Here is a 13,054-nt window from a genome sequence, read left to right on the forward strand (position 1 = left end):
TGTGATACGACTTTCTCACATACTCTGGTGCCTCACATTTGACCATGTCCCCTGGAGGGGGAGACCTGGTGGCACTCAGAGGAAGGACAGCAAGTAGCCAAGAAGAGACATGATACCCTATGAGAATTTATAGGGGGACGTAATCCCCCTCAGGAACAGTCATAGGGGAGGGGAATAAAGGGAAAATGGGGGGGAGGAATGGGAGGATACAAGGGATGGGATAAACATTGAGATGTAACAAGAATAAATTAATAAAAAAAAATGGAAAAAAAAAGAAAAAGAAAGAAAACAGAGAATAAAAAACAAAGCACAAAAAATTCTCCACACAGAGACAGACACAAACAAAACTCGTAAAAACATTAAACTGGAAATCAGAAAATATAGCCAAAAACTGGTAAGACAAAAAAAAAAATGTTCAAAGCAATATGAGACAAAACATCCACAAAAACACCTAAGGTTGATTTTGTATTGGCCATCTACTCTTATTTTGAGGAGTTTCTTGGTTTGGTTTTGTTTTCTTCTTAAAATGACAGTGTTCTAGCAATACGGTAATGCAAAGGTGGCAAGTGAATATTTTATCCAAAAGAGCTACTTAGTAATCAGAGTTTGGCCCAACAATCTGTGGTTGAGAGTTCCCAGAAGATTCTCATATCCACTGAGGATTTGTCAGCACAGATTAGGTAGTTTCAAATGACTGTCTTAGTTGCAAGTTCAGAAGTGCTTTTAACACAGGAATGGAGCAGTAAGAATCTCAAAATGTTTTACAAGTGATTACAAGTGATACTATTAAAAGATATGTGTGTTTGAAAATTTGAAAAAAAGACCCTTGACACCAAGGTTTATGACCAAAGTTCAACCCCCCAACCACATAGGTGAAAACAAAACAACTTAACAAATTGTTCCCAACCTACACAGGAGCACTGTGGTATACCTACACACCCCATACTCTCAGGCCACACAGTCTCACAAAAAAAAGTAAATGTAAGAAAACTGTTTTTGAAAGTCATACAGAAGAGTCAACACCTACATAGCTATAGACAATGATTAGAATGTAATAAGACTTTCCCAGTGTTGTCAGGCTATTTAATTTTTTTTAATACTGAAATAATTGCATTATGTAAATATATTGATATTTTAGCAAATTTTCAATTTCAGTGAGACTTGCTTGGCTTTTGGGGGAGTCAAATGATCTATTCATTATGTGATTTGACATTATCAGTGCAATAACGCATCATAAGTGTCTCTCTGCACAAGGTGGTTTTAATTCTTATTACATTTTATTTATATTTATTTATTATATCATACATCTGTCTGTTTGTGTCATTGTGTACATGCTGCAGCATATATATGGAGGTCAGAGAAAAAATTCCAGAGGCAGTTCTCTCTTCCCAACATGCGGGTCTCAGAAACGGAGCTGAGGCCATTGGACCCAGTGAAAGCTACCTTTCCCTGCTGAGCTATACCTCCATCTATTGGTCAGCCAAGTCACCCATAAGTATTCATTGTAAAAAGATGGAAAAGCAGAATGGAGAGTCCGCTACTGTGCATTCTCAAACCAGAAAACTGGATATTAGAAGTGAAATTATAGGGCAGTGTTGATTCACTAAGTCTTGACACGGTACCGAAGTCTTTACTCTGAGTTGGGTAACTTTTCAGCCACTGGAGAAATAAAGCAATGATTGAAGAAAAGGAACACTTCAGATGAGGTCTGAAGACCATACACATCCCAGCTGCCCTGGCATTCTGTCACTGTATCTATTCTATTGGGTAGAATTGGTAATGTCCCAGACCACTACTCTTCTAAGAATAAATGTCTCCTAGAAACATGTGTGGATTACTTTTCCAATCAGGAAACTTGTAAGAGAGAGAATGTAGAATTAAGAAACTTTCTAGAATGTGTTCTGACATATGCAGAAGAAATTTCCAGTATAACATGCTTCCCATTCCACTGTGTGCTAATATTTTCTTAGCATTACTTTTAAACTGTAGCAATTTCCTACATCAGAGAAAACTATGAGTATTCCTTTTAATGGCAAATTTACATTTTTATATCAGGCCTTCTCACTAGTTGCACTGGAAAGAGGAAAACCATCACTGACCAGTGCATCAGCTTCCACACCAGGATAGAAATGTGTTTTTCCTACAAATTAAAAAGACGACCAAAGCTTTCCAATAAAAAAGAATGATCCCCAGGTTCCACAAGGATTACATGGGCTGCAAACGTTCCAGAGAGAAAATAGAGCCTGTCAATTACATCTAGAGCTCTGAGGATAAAATCATAATTAAACTTGTAATCGTGCTAATGACTCAGAGATTCCATGTATTGTCTTCTTTAATCCTTGGCCTAGCTCTTGAATGGGAGCATTATCACCCCATTTCTACATCAGTAAAATGAAGCCTAGTGCACCCCTAATGAGAGAGCAGGTCAGAGGCAAAGACTCAAGTCTGTGCCCTGACTCTACCAGTTAGTAATAAGCTTTTTTTTCCTACAGAGAACATAATTATGGGCATCAAATCAAATAAGGTTATGTTGGCACATAGAGAAAACTCTTAACTGCCAATAAATAGAAACTTAAACTTTTACTGATGCTTAAGTCACTCATCTTGTCCTTAATTTTCTGGTTTCAGACTCTATCAGAATAATTTCTCCACATGGAACTATGCCACTTGCTTCATTGGCTCCATCTGAATATCTTTAACCCAATCAGTGAACCAGACATGTGGCTCTTTAGAGGGGATTTACTGTTTCTATTTACTTATTGGATTTTGATGAAAGTCTTGGTCTGTGACCTGCAAATTGCCTTGTCTCATCAAGAACACCATACCTAGCTGTATCAGATGCCTCCCAGCATCTAATGCTACTTGACACAGTGGCCTAACACTGCAATATGTGCCCTAATGCTCTGTGAGATGGATATGCATTTCTACTATACTGGGATAAACCTATTGGCATGAATTTCTGGCCATGCGGCCTAACAGCTTGGGCCTATCTTGTTCAAGTATATCTGCTGAGGCTTTTCTGTTGTGCTTGCGTATAGGCATGAGAAAGCCATCCTAAGGTTGATTTCTGACCAAGACTAGAACAGGGTCACTGCAGAGTGACTAAGACCTAAACTCACAACTGTTTATTATCAGTTTGATTGAATTCCATTGACCAAAGAAGTCATAAGGCCAAAGCAATGTTTTAGTACTGAAAATATGTTCTACCTCCTGATGAATGGACATAATAGGTACCATTTTAAAAAAAGACATTACAATGGGGAAATATCAATTTTTATCCACAAAGAAATGTATCCTACCACTACATCATTATTGAAGTTATAAGTTTGGAACTCAGGAATTATTATCAATTGGAAAGAGAAAGCCCCTTTTAAAATTGGTATAAATCATTTAAAATATCTTCTATCTTTATTAGTATATGTTTGGTCAATGTTTTTTTGCTATAAAGAGACATCATGATCATGGTAACTATTTTTAAAAGGAAAGCATTTTGTTGTGCTTTTATCTGATTTGGATGTCAGCATTACTTATATATCTTGATTTACTTTTAGGTCATGAACACCTACAAATTCATTTTAGATTTTCCAGTGTATTGGAATATACGTGCTTAAGGTAAATCATAGTAGTTTTCTGAATTCTTTTGGAATCTATTTTAGTTTTAATAATTTGGATCTCTTCTCTTTCTTATGGTTAGTTTAGCTTGAGGTGTGTTGATCATGTTTTTCTTTTCAAAGTACCGAATTCTTGTTTTATTGTTTCTTTGTATTCCTTTTTTTCCATTTCATTAATATTTTGCTTCGAAACTTATCTCTTTCCACTTGCTCTGTGTTTGGATTCTTTTTTTATTAATTTATTCATATTACATCTCAAAGGTTATCCCATCCCTTGTATCCTCCCATTCCTTCCTCCCTCCCATTTTCCCATTACTCCCCTCCCCTATGACTGTGACAGAGGGGAACTTCCTCCCCCTTTATTTGCTCATGGGCCATAAACTTCAAACCCCTACCCAGATCTAGCCAATGGACAGGACATTCTCCACAGTTAAGTGGAGAGTGGGGCATGACTTTTACACGTACTCCGGTGCCTCATATTTGACCACGTCCCCTGGATGGGGAGACCTGGTGGCACTCAAAGGAAGGATAGCAGGCTACCAAGAAGAGACTTGATACCCTGTGTTTGGATTCTTATATCCTTTTGTTAGCCTAATATGTATCATTGTGTTGTTTATATAAAATCTCCTTATAAATTTTAGTAGAAATTTGTAACTATAAAATTCACTTTTAAGAATTATATCCTTGAATACATATATTTGGGCATATTATGGTTACAATTTTTTACTAGGAAGTTTTTACTTTATTCTTAATGTTTTTATTTATTCATCCCTCAGAGTGGGCTGTTGTACCACCATGACATTCACATATGTTCTATGATATCTATTGCTGTGGGTTCCTGTTATTACTCTAGAATAGTTAGATGGAATAGGAGAAGTTATGCCTGTTTTTTATATTTTTTTAAACTTGCATTATTGCTCTTTCCTTTTTTTTTTTTTTTTTTTTTCTTTTAAAGATTTCATTTTAATCCTGCAAGGGGTGCATGCTTATAATCTCAGCACTCAGGGAGGCAGAGGAAAGCAGATCTGTGACTTTGAGGCCCGCCTGGTCTACAAAGCGATTCCAGGGCAACAACCAAGGCTACACAGAGAAACCCTGTCTCATAAAAGAAGTAGATTTCATTTTAATTGTGTGTGTGTGTGTGTGTGTGTGTGTGTGTGTGTGTGTGTGTGTACAGGTGCCTATTGAGGTCATCAGAGGCCATCATATCCTCTGACACTACAATCATATAGGCCCTTGTGAACTGCCAGACATGCGTGGTGGAAACCAAATCTGGTAGTTATTTTGAACATATCTTCCCAGAAGTGGTAGTATCAACTTTTCTCTGAACCTTGACATCTTCTTGTTGTACAATGATGTCATCTCCTGATCCAGAATGGACCTACAGATTATCTATCAGTAATCTCTTAGAATATCTGGTACAGATGCACTGCTTTCAAATACCTTAGGTCAAATCATCAACTTTATACTAGCTTGCCTAATGAAAAGTAAATATGTTATATGTCAAGCCATAACTTCAATACATTTTGGTTATAAAAATTGAATGGAGTAGCATTTTCAGACTGCAATAGGGCCTGCACACAAAAACCTTCAATATCTTGCATAAACCATATAATCCTTGCTATAAATATGCCATTAAATTTCAGGAGGAAATGAGAAATTGTGCAATTTTTGAGGCTTTATTTACTAATGATTTACTTTTCATTCATATTTTTAATCAAAAATGTTATTATAATATTTATTTATTTTTATGTATTTTGATAAAGTGTCACAAGTATCCCAGCTAAGAGAAATTCAAAGATAGTCGTAAGCCCCTTCCCTTTCCCACACTTCCAGAGTTCTTGTATTGTAGACATGAGTGAGCATGCCATGCTCTATGTGGTAATGGAGACCAAATCAATGTGTTTTTTGTATGTTAGGCAAGCCTTCTAGAAAAAGGGGTAACATTGCCCAATGCAATATATCAATACAGACATAAACTTTTCACTAATGAAATCTAGTATTCTTTACATATACTAGTAGAACGTTTAATTCTACTTAGCAAATATTAACACTCGAACATAAAAGTGCTTCAGAGAGTTCAAGATGCATAGAAAATATGAGAGCTGTTTTCAATAATTCAAAGGTCTTGCAGATTTTTATCTTCTTATAATTTATCATATCTCTATCCACATCAGTTCATTTTCTTTTTTTAATACATTTTATTAATTTATTCATATTACATCTCAACCAGTTCATTTTCTAACCATTCTTTTATGTGGACACAGAGGAGTCCCTAACTCTTCTTCATGTTTCACATATTGTCTCATTACTAGTCTTCATACATACCACTACCCAACTGATTACAGAAAGCACAAATCTAATCATGTTTCTTCAATGAATATAAAATCTCAATGGCTCTCATAACCTGAAGATTACCACCAAGCTTCTCTCTTTGATATATTAATGTTTCCAAGATCTTCCATCTCACCAACCACACTATTAGTCCAATGGGTTCCTGTTGCATATTACAAAGTATGGTCTTCTCTAGTCAATTTCTTGCTCTTCCCTGAACACATGATGGTCTTCGCAATGACCATTGTTTATGGTGCCTCCCTTCTGGACCATCACTTCCTCACATCTCTATTCTCTATCATCTACAAGTCATCATTTACTCACTCAGGCTCTTCTCTCAGGTCTCTTCTCTTCTTACTAGTATTGCTTACTCCTTTTGCACACACAGTCTATGTGTGTGTTGCTTTCTCTTCTGCTGCAGCGTCTACCTCTAACTCTGAGAATATGATTCTCATATTCTACTAAATTATAGGCACACCGTCATTCATTTTTTGTTAGACTTTGGCACTGCTTGTTATAAAATATGCATATAAAGACAGACTTTTTAGCCAACAAATGAGTGGATAATGTAATATGGTTTGGAACCTTGAGACACACATGATGTTTATATTCAAGTGTCAAGTAAGCCATATCTCCAGTAAGATAGGGAAGCTTTTTCATTTCGGGATACTCTGGGTTATACGCATAAAGGATACAAGAGGCAAAGTTTTAGAAAAGCAATTAGATGTTCATATATGTAGAGAAAACAAAGAGTATAGAGAAGAAAGAGTGGTAGGAATGATGAAAACAGAAGTGGCTAAAATGTTCAGAGAACAGAGATAACAGCATTCTCCTCTTGGTCTTTGTGCAGAACACTTGTGACAAAAAAAAATGAGAAAATAAATTAAAACCAGGGTTTTTTTATTTAGGGTTTTTGCAAATTGGGTATAATACATATATATGCTTGGATAAGCCAGCCCAATGCTCTATTATAATTTAATTTCTCTACTTTGTTCATTCTGTTATGCTGTCTTTATTCATACTGGCTTTGCATAGAAACCAAGAAAGGCCCTATATTACAGCCTTTTGTTTTAATGAGAACAGAAGAAACTGACAACATTATTCCTTTCTCATTAAGATCCTTTATTTCTAAGCAACTGATGTGGGGCAAGCCATTTGGTATTCCCTTCGGATTGTTAGCCACCAAATGAGATATCAGTCGGCTAATGGCTTTTACACTCTCTCTCAGATAGCCTCTACATTTCTGACCTTTCAAAGTTTGGTAACATAATTGGTTAGCAGTGTTTTCTCTTTCCCCCAGGGTTAGAGAAACTCTCAAAGACAAGTAAAAGGAAGAGAAAGTTAAATATTTGTCAAAAAGAGAGAAGGCAATCACAAAAATATCAGGTATGGATCAAAAAAAGAAAAAAAAAAAGAAAAAAGAAAAAAAAGAAAGAAAGAAAAAGGCATCACCATGACAGAAAAAGCAAGGATTTTTGCCTCATTGCAAGCCTATCTTAGAAGTTACAAAGTCCTGGATTTGTGATCTATGTTCCACTTACTGCTATGCATTAATAAATGAGTTGCTTCAGTAAAACACCAATCTCAGAACTTAGAAAATGGTAGGTTTGGGAGAAGCAACATGTTCTGAACGCTGTTTCCCTGAGAGTAATCACAATGCCCTTTCTTTTCTGTCACTTTGAAAGTTTTATATACTCACCAGAATATAAAGTACATAACTAACTGGTGTTGGATAATACTATTTTCCTTATACATAGCACAAATGCATTAAACACTTCTGGTTGGAGACTCAGAATTTTATTCATCTGTTGTGAAATTATGTTCTGAAGAATACAGAATCATTTCCATGATAATATTCAGAAACGAAACCTTACTTTGATTCTAAGAAAAGGAGTTTGTGATTAACACTACAAAATATGACTGGATCTATGGTATCTTTTATAACCATGCACACACATAAATCTTGGAGTGGATCACACATTTGATTCTTGGAGCGGATCACACATTTGATTCTTGGAGCTTTAGCTTCACAATGAGAAAGGAAGAAGGGAACTCAATGAACTCATGAAGTTCACCAAACTCAAGCCAGTATCCACCCCAGTGTAATCCTTGTAAAAGTACAGCAGAGGGTGAAGAGGAGCACCCTAGAGCCTTTGTTCACAGAAAATACAAACATTTCTCCTGGGGTAATAATCACTAACTTCCCAATAGAAATAGTTAACATTTGCCTCTGTTTTAAAATTATCTTAGAGACAAAAACTTGGGTTCCTGCAATTAAGAAGAGCTACTTTGCCTGGGATTGTTTGTATTGTAAAGCGAATTCTTTCTCTCTAATGAGAGCTTTCTAAGAAACATGACTTGGCTAGAGAAACACAGATGCTAAAGACAGCAATGAGGACCTAAAAACCTTCACATCATATATTCTCATAAAGGATTAAAGATTAGAAGAAAAGACAAGGATATGTCAAATTGCACATATGTCCGTGAAGAAGATATCCTAAAGATGAATCCCATGGCATTGCCTATCTCCTTCCCCATCTCATGGTGTTTTGTTTTGATTATTCCATCTAGCAGCACAATCTGTCTCTTCCTCTTAAACCTCAGCAATGTTATGATAAAATGTATAATAAATACAATGTTATATAACTTAAAATATGGGTTAAAATGTCATACCTTGGAACAATCCTATTTTATGACATCTTCTATAGAAACAAACTTCATGCTATAAAGTATCTCTAATTAACTTACCTGCATGCAGAAACTATAATGGAGGGTCACTTTTAAACATGTTCTGAATAAAAGCTGAACTTTTCTCAGCCAACAGTCACTGGTGATTTGAAATTATAATGTTGTTCTCACCCTCATGAAGGAAAAGCCACTTGACATCATGACAGCCTATCCTGTTGCTAACCCACAGAATCTGTGAATACACCAGAATATAAGTTTAGAGATTCTTTTTCTTTGTGCAGCAATTAAAACCAAAATGGTTTTAAACCTTAATCTTAACTTTTTCATACATTCTTCATTATTTAAATATACATTCAGTATTAGGTTTCCATATACTAAAAATGCCAGTTAATGGAGAAGACAGAGTCTCAATTACACATCTCATGTCCTCAAATGAAACCTCCGATGTTATGAATGTATTGCTTCTAATTGAAATATTGACCAAGGGGCCATGCAGGAACCTGCAAACAACCTAGGATACTGCCAAGGCCATTGAATGCTCTCCAAAATCTTATGGGAAGTCCCTTTTGCTGAAGGCAACACCTACATAACCCATTGAACATGAGGCAGTTTAGTTGGTGCCTACCTAGATCCTTCATCCCTACAGACTAGTGTTCATGCTACTGGAAGGTACTTTGCACAATAAGAAAGTAGAAAGATGAACACCAATCCAACTACAAACCCTTCCATCAACAATAAAGACCTGCCTGCAAGATGCACTAGTGCAATAGTGGCACAAAGCTTATAAGAATAACCAACAAATATCTAACTGGGTTTAAGACCCATTCCACGAGATAAAAAGCCATCCCTGAGATGGCTCAGGTAGCCAAAAATCTGAGACTATATAGGCAATGGACCGAAATAAAACAAAATACTGCTGTTCTAAAGGAAAGTAGCAATAAAATGACTTCTAATGACGTTCTGCTGTATTTATTAGATCAGTGTCTTGTTTAGCATGATAGGTAGGAGTCACTGGAGGCAAAGGTGCATCAGTTCCCTGGAAGGCACACACAGGAAAGAAAACAGGAAGTTGGAGGAGGTAGTTTGGCAGCCAGTGGAGTCCTGCCTATTACAGTGTAGAACATCATTGTGCAATGGTTTCTCAAGGATGAGAGTGAGTCATAAGTTCTCTAGAAAAACAAGATAATAGAAATGATAGTGGTGTGAACTGCAGTTTGGAGATGTAGCAGAAATGCTGCTGCTTTTTCAGAGACATCAACTGATGTTTGCCAACCTCCACTTCTACCATCTGTGTGAGAGCCTTTTTCGTCTTCATGATGGTTAAGAAATAGAATTCCCCAGGATTTTGGCATCCCTGTGGAGGAAAAGTCCCTAGTTGTGAGGCATGTTATAGAATGTGACTGTAGTAATGACCTATCAAATATTGAACAGGAGGAAAATGAATAGAAAATATATCACATCACTATTTTAAAATATTACTCTCGTTACACCATCAAATTCCTAGAAATGCATTGAAGATAGAAAAAATAAGAACACTTCTTTCTTGTCTTGACAATTTTCATTAATGATTTTTGTCACATAATGTCATATGGAACATTAATGTAGCTTTTCTGTTTCATATTCTAAAAACAGAAGTAAAAAACATATACTATAGTTACGGTTCCCATTACAATGACAAGATAACTGATGAATAATTGTAAAGGAGGAAGGATTTATGTTAGCTATGATCTTTAACAGTAGGAAGCCACAGCCAGTGTGTGAGGCCACTGGTCAAGTCATACCAGCAGTGGGGAAGCAGTGCGGAAGCAGAAAGAGATGCTGGTTGTAGTCACTGGCTTTTTCATTTGTTCCTTTTTATTCAGTCTGGACCCTGAGTTCATAAAATGATGCTTCCACATCCAGAACATTTATGATGGCTTTCCTCACTCAGGTAAAGCTTGAAGCAAACAATCTCAAGCACCTTCCTAGGGAAGTGTCTTCTAGGTGGGTCCAAATCAAGTCACATTAACAGTGAAGATTAACCATCACAAATTGCAAATTTTAAGATGCAGAAAGTAAATTGTACATAAATAGACTTTACAAAACTTTGGATAAACAAAGGATAATAAAATTATTTGTCATATAATGTTAATGTACTTCAGATAGGAATGAAACCCTGATGAATCATTTCTTACTCATAAGCCCAAAATTTTAAGAATTGTCACTTTCTTTAGCTCAATGCATAAAGCCACTAAGAATCAGGTAGGTGGAAGCAAAATGAATGTGGTGTTTATATTTTATACCTTGTTTTCCCAAAACCAAACAAACAGGAGGAACTGTTCATAAAATAGAGTTAAGAAAAATGATGTGTAGGCTTAGTAATTTTCTAGCAGGAACTTTGGCATCTCGAGATAAATAACAATAAGATGTTACAAAAGATAAATAAATGAATGAAACTCTGAAGAGCCAGCAAATGCAATCCTCATAAAGTTATCAGGTTGGATTTTGCAAGAAACCAGACACATCTCATAAGTACTACACCCAGGCTCTGATTGGTCTTGTAAACAAAAGAAAGAGAGAGGTGGGGGGTGGGGAAGAAAAAAAGAAAGAAAGAAAGAAAGAAAGAAAGAAAACAAGGTTTCCTGGGATGTTGAACAGATACTGAGCTTTGTAGTGGAAAAGTGCTCGAAGCCAAGAAGCAAAGTCCAAAGCCATTACTGTACAGGTACAGTACATGCCTCTCTGGGCAAGGATAATGAGGCCTCTTGATTCACTAGGCATTACTGTTCTGTGCATCTAAGAACAACCTCAGATTAGCCTTGTAATACAATCCTGTTCCAGAAATCCATATCTAATCTATTCCTTTTGAAAGAAATACACAAAGTTCTAAGCACTCCTGTGGTTTTAGGTGACTTCTTTTGGATAACCCTGTGTCAGGTTTAGAGTAAGACAAGAAACTATGCTTCTGATATTTTCTATTTATTTCAGAATCCTTAAGCTTTAAAACATGCCACACTTTTGCCACTCTAACAAGAACTCATTTTATTCATGTATACAAAATCACCATTTTCTGCTCTGTTAGGAAGGGCACTTTATTTTAATTGCTGGGAAAACCATTACAATCTTCTCTACTTACATCAAGCCCTTAATCATTGAGCTTGCTTTCTGTAGATATAGCAAGTAGAAAAGACAGTATTTGAAAACTATCTATCCAATAGCAGTCTCACATGTATCTATCCCCACTTTACAATAAAGGAAAAAAGGAAGGAAGCAAGGAAGGAAGGAAAGAAGGAAGGAAGGACGGGTTCTTGTTCAAAAAAAGACAGAACATAATGGTATCAACCACTTTGTTGACCTTTGAATTCTTAGACTATCAGATATAAAAGGAAGTCAATAAAGTTTCTAATGAGTTCGGAATATTTCTTCTGAGGATTATGAACATAATTTTTATCTTTTACCTTACTCTTCAACTGGCCAATTGTGGTTTAGCAAGCAGGCTCAAGCTTAGAGATCTTATTTCTCATCAAGCATGTGATGGTATGTTCATTTTACCCATTACATCTCAGTGGGTGCAACTTCACTCTCTCCCCCATAGATATTTATTTAATTATACAGATATCAGTGTTTATCAGAGCGTGAGGAGAGAATGCAGCTAGCATTCTCTGGACAATGCCCAGAAATGCTGGGAATTATTTCACAAATCACAAAGCAGATCCCCCTTAAAAGCAGTTATCTATCCCAAATGTCAATAGATCTTCTATCAATATATCACAATTAAATATATATGCATATATATGCATATATATGTATCCCTGTTTAACTTATGAGAGCACCTGTCAGACTGTATTGAATTTGCATGATTTAGGCTCTTGAAGAGCTAGAACAAGGCTTGTTCTCTATTGCATAACAATCGTCCCTACTTACATCAAGCCCTTAATCCTTATGCTTGCTTTTTGTTGATGTAATAAGCAGAAAAGACAATATCTGAAAAATGTCTATCCAATCAATATCAGTCTATACAAAAGTAGAATTTTTATTGCACAGGAATCATTAGGTATATGGTAAAATAATAGGACTGGTTGACTGAGTCAACACATGAAATTACTAATTATATTGAAGGAAATCATTAATAAAATATGTTACACTGCAAAGTTACAATAAATGCATGTTATATAAGACAACTTTCATGTAGATACCAGCAACACAGCTAAGTAAGCAGGGCATATGTTTCTAACCTCATTTTTAAGGCAGGAGGTCTAAAAGACTTGGGACTTGTAAGTGATAATAAGTAACCCAGCAGTGCAGGTTTTATAGGAAATACTTTCTGGTTTGTAACACATTGAGTGCTTAGAAATAACCAGCTAACTGTGCAGGGAATGCTACCCTATATCTTTCATTCTTCCAAAAAGGGGACATTTTAACTGAGGTAATCAGGACGCATG

This window comes from Acomys russatus, chromosome 4 (assembly GCF_903995435.1).
Source record: "Acomys russatus chromosome 4, mAcoRus1.1, whole genome shotgun sequence".
Lineage (NCBI taxonomy): Eukaryota > Metazoa > Chordata > Mammalia > Rodentia > Muridae > Acomys > Acomys russatus.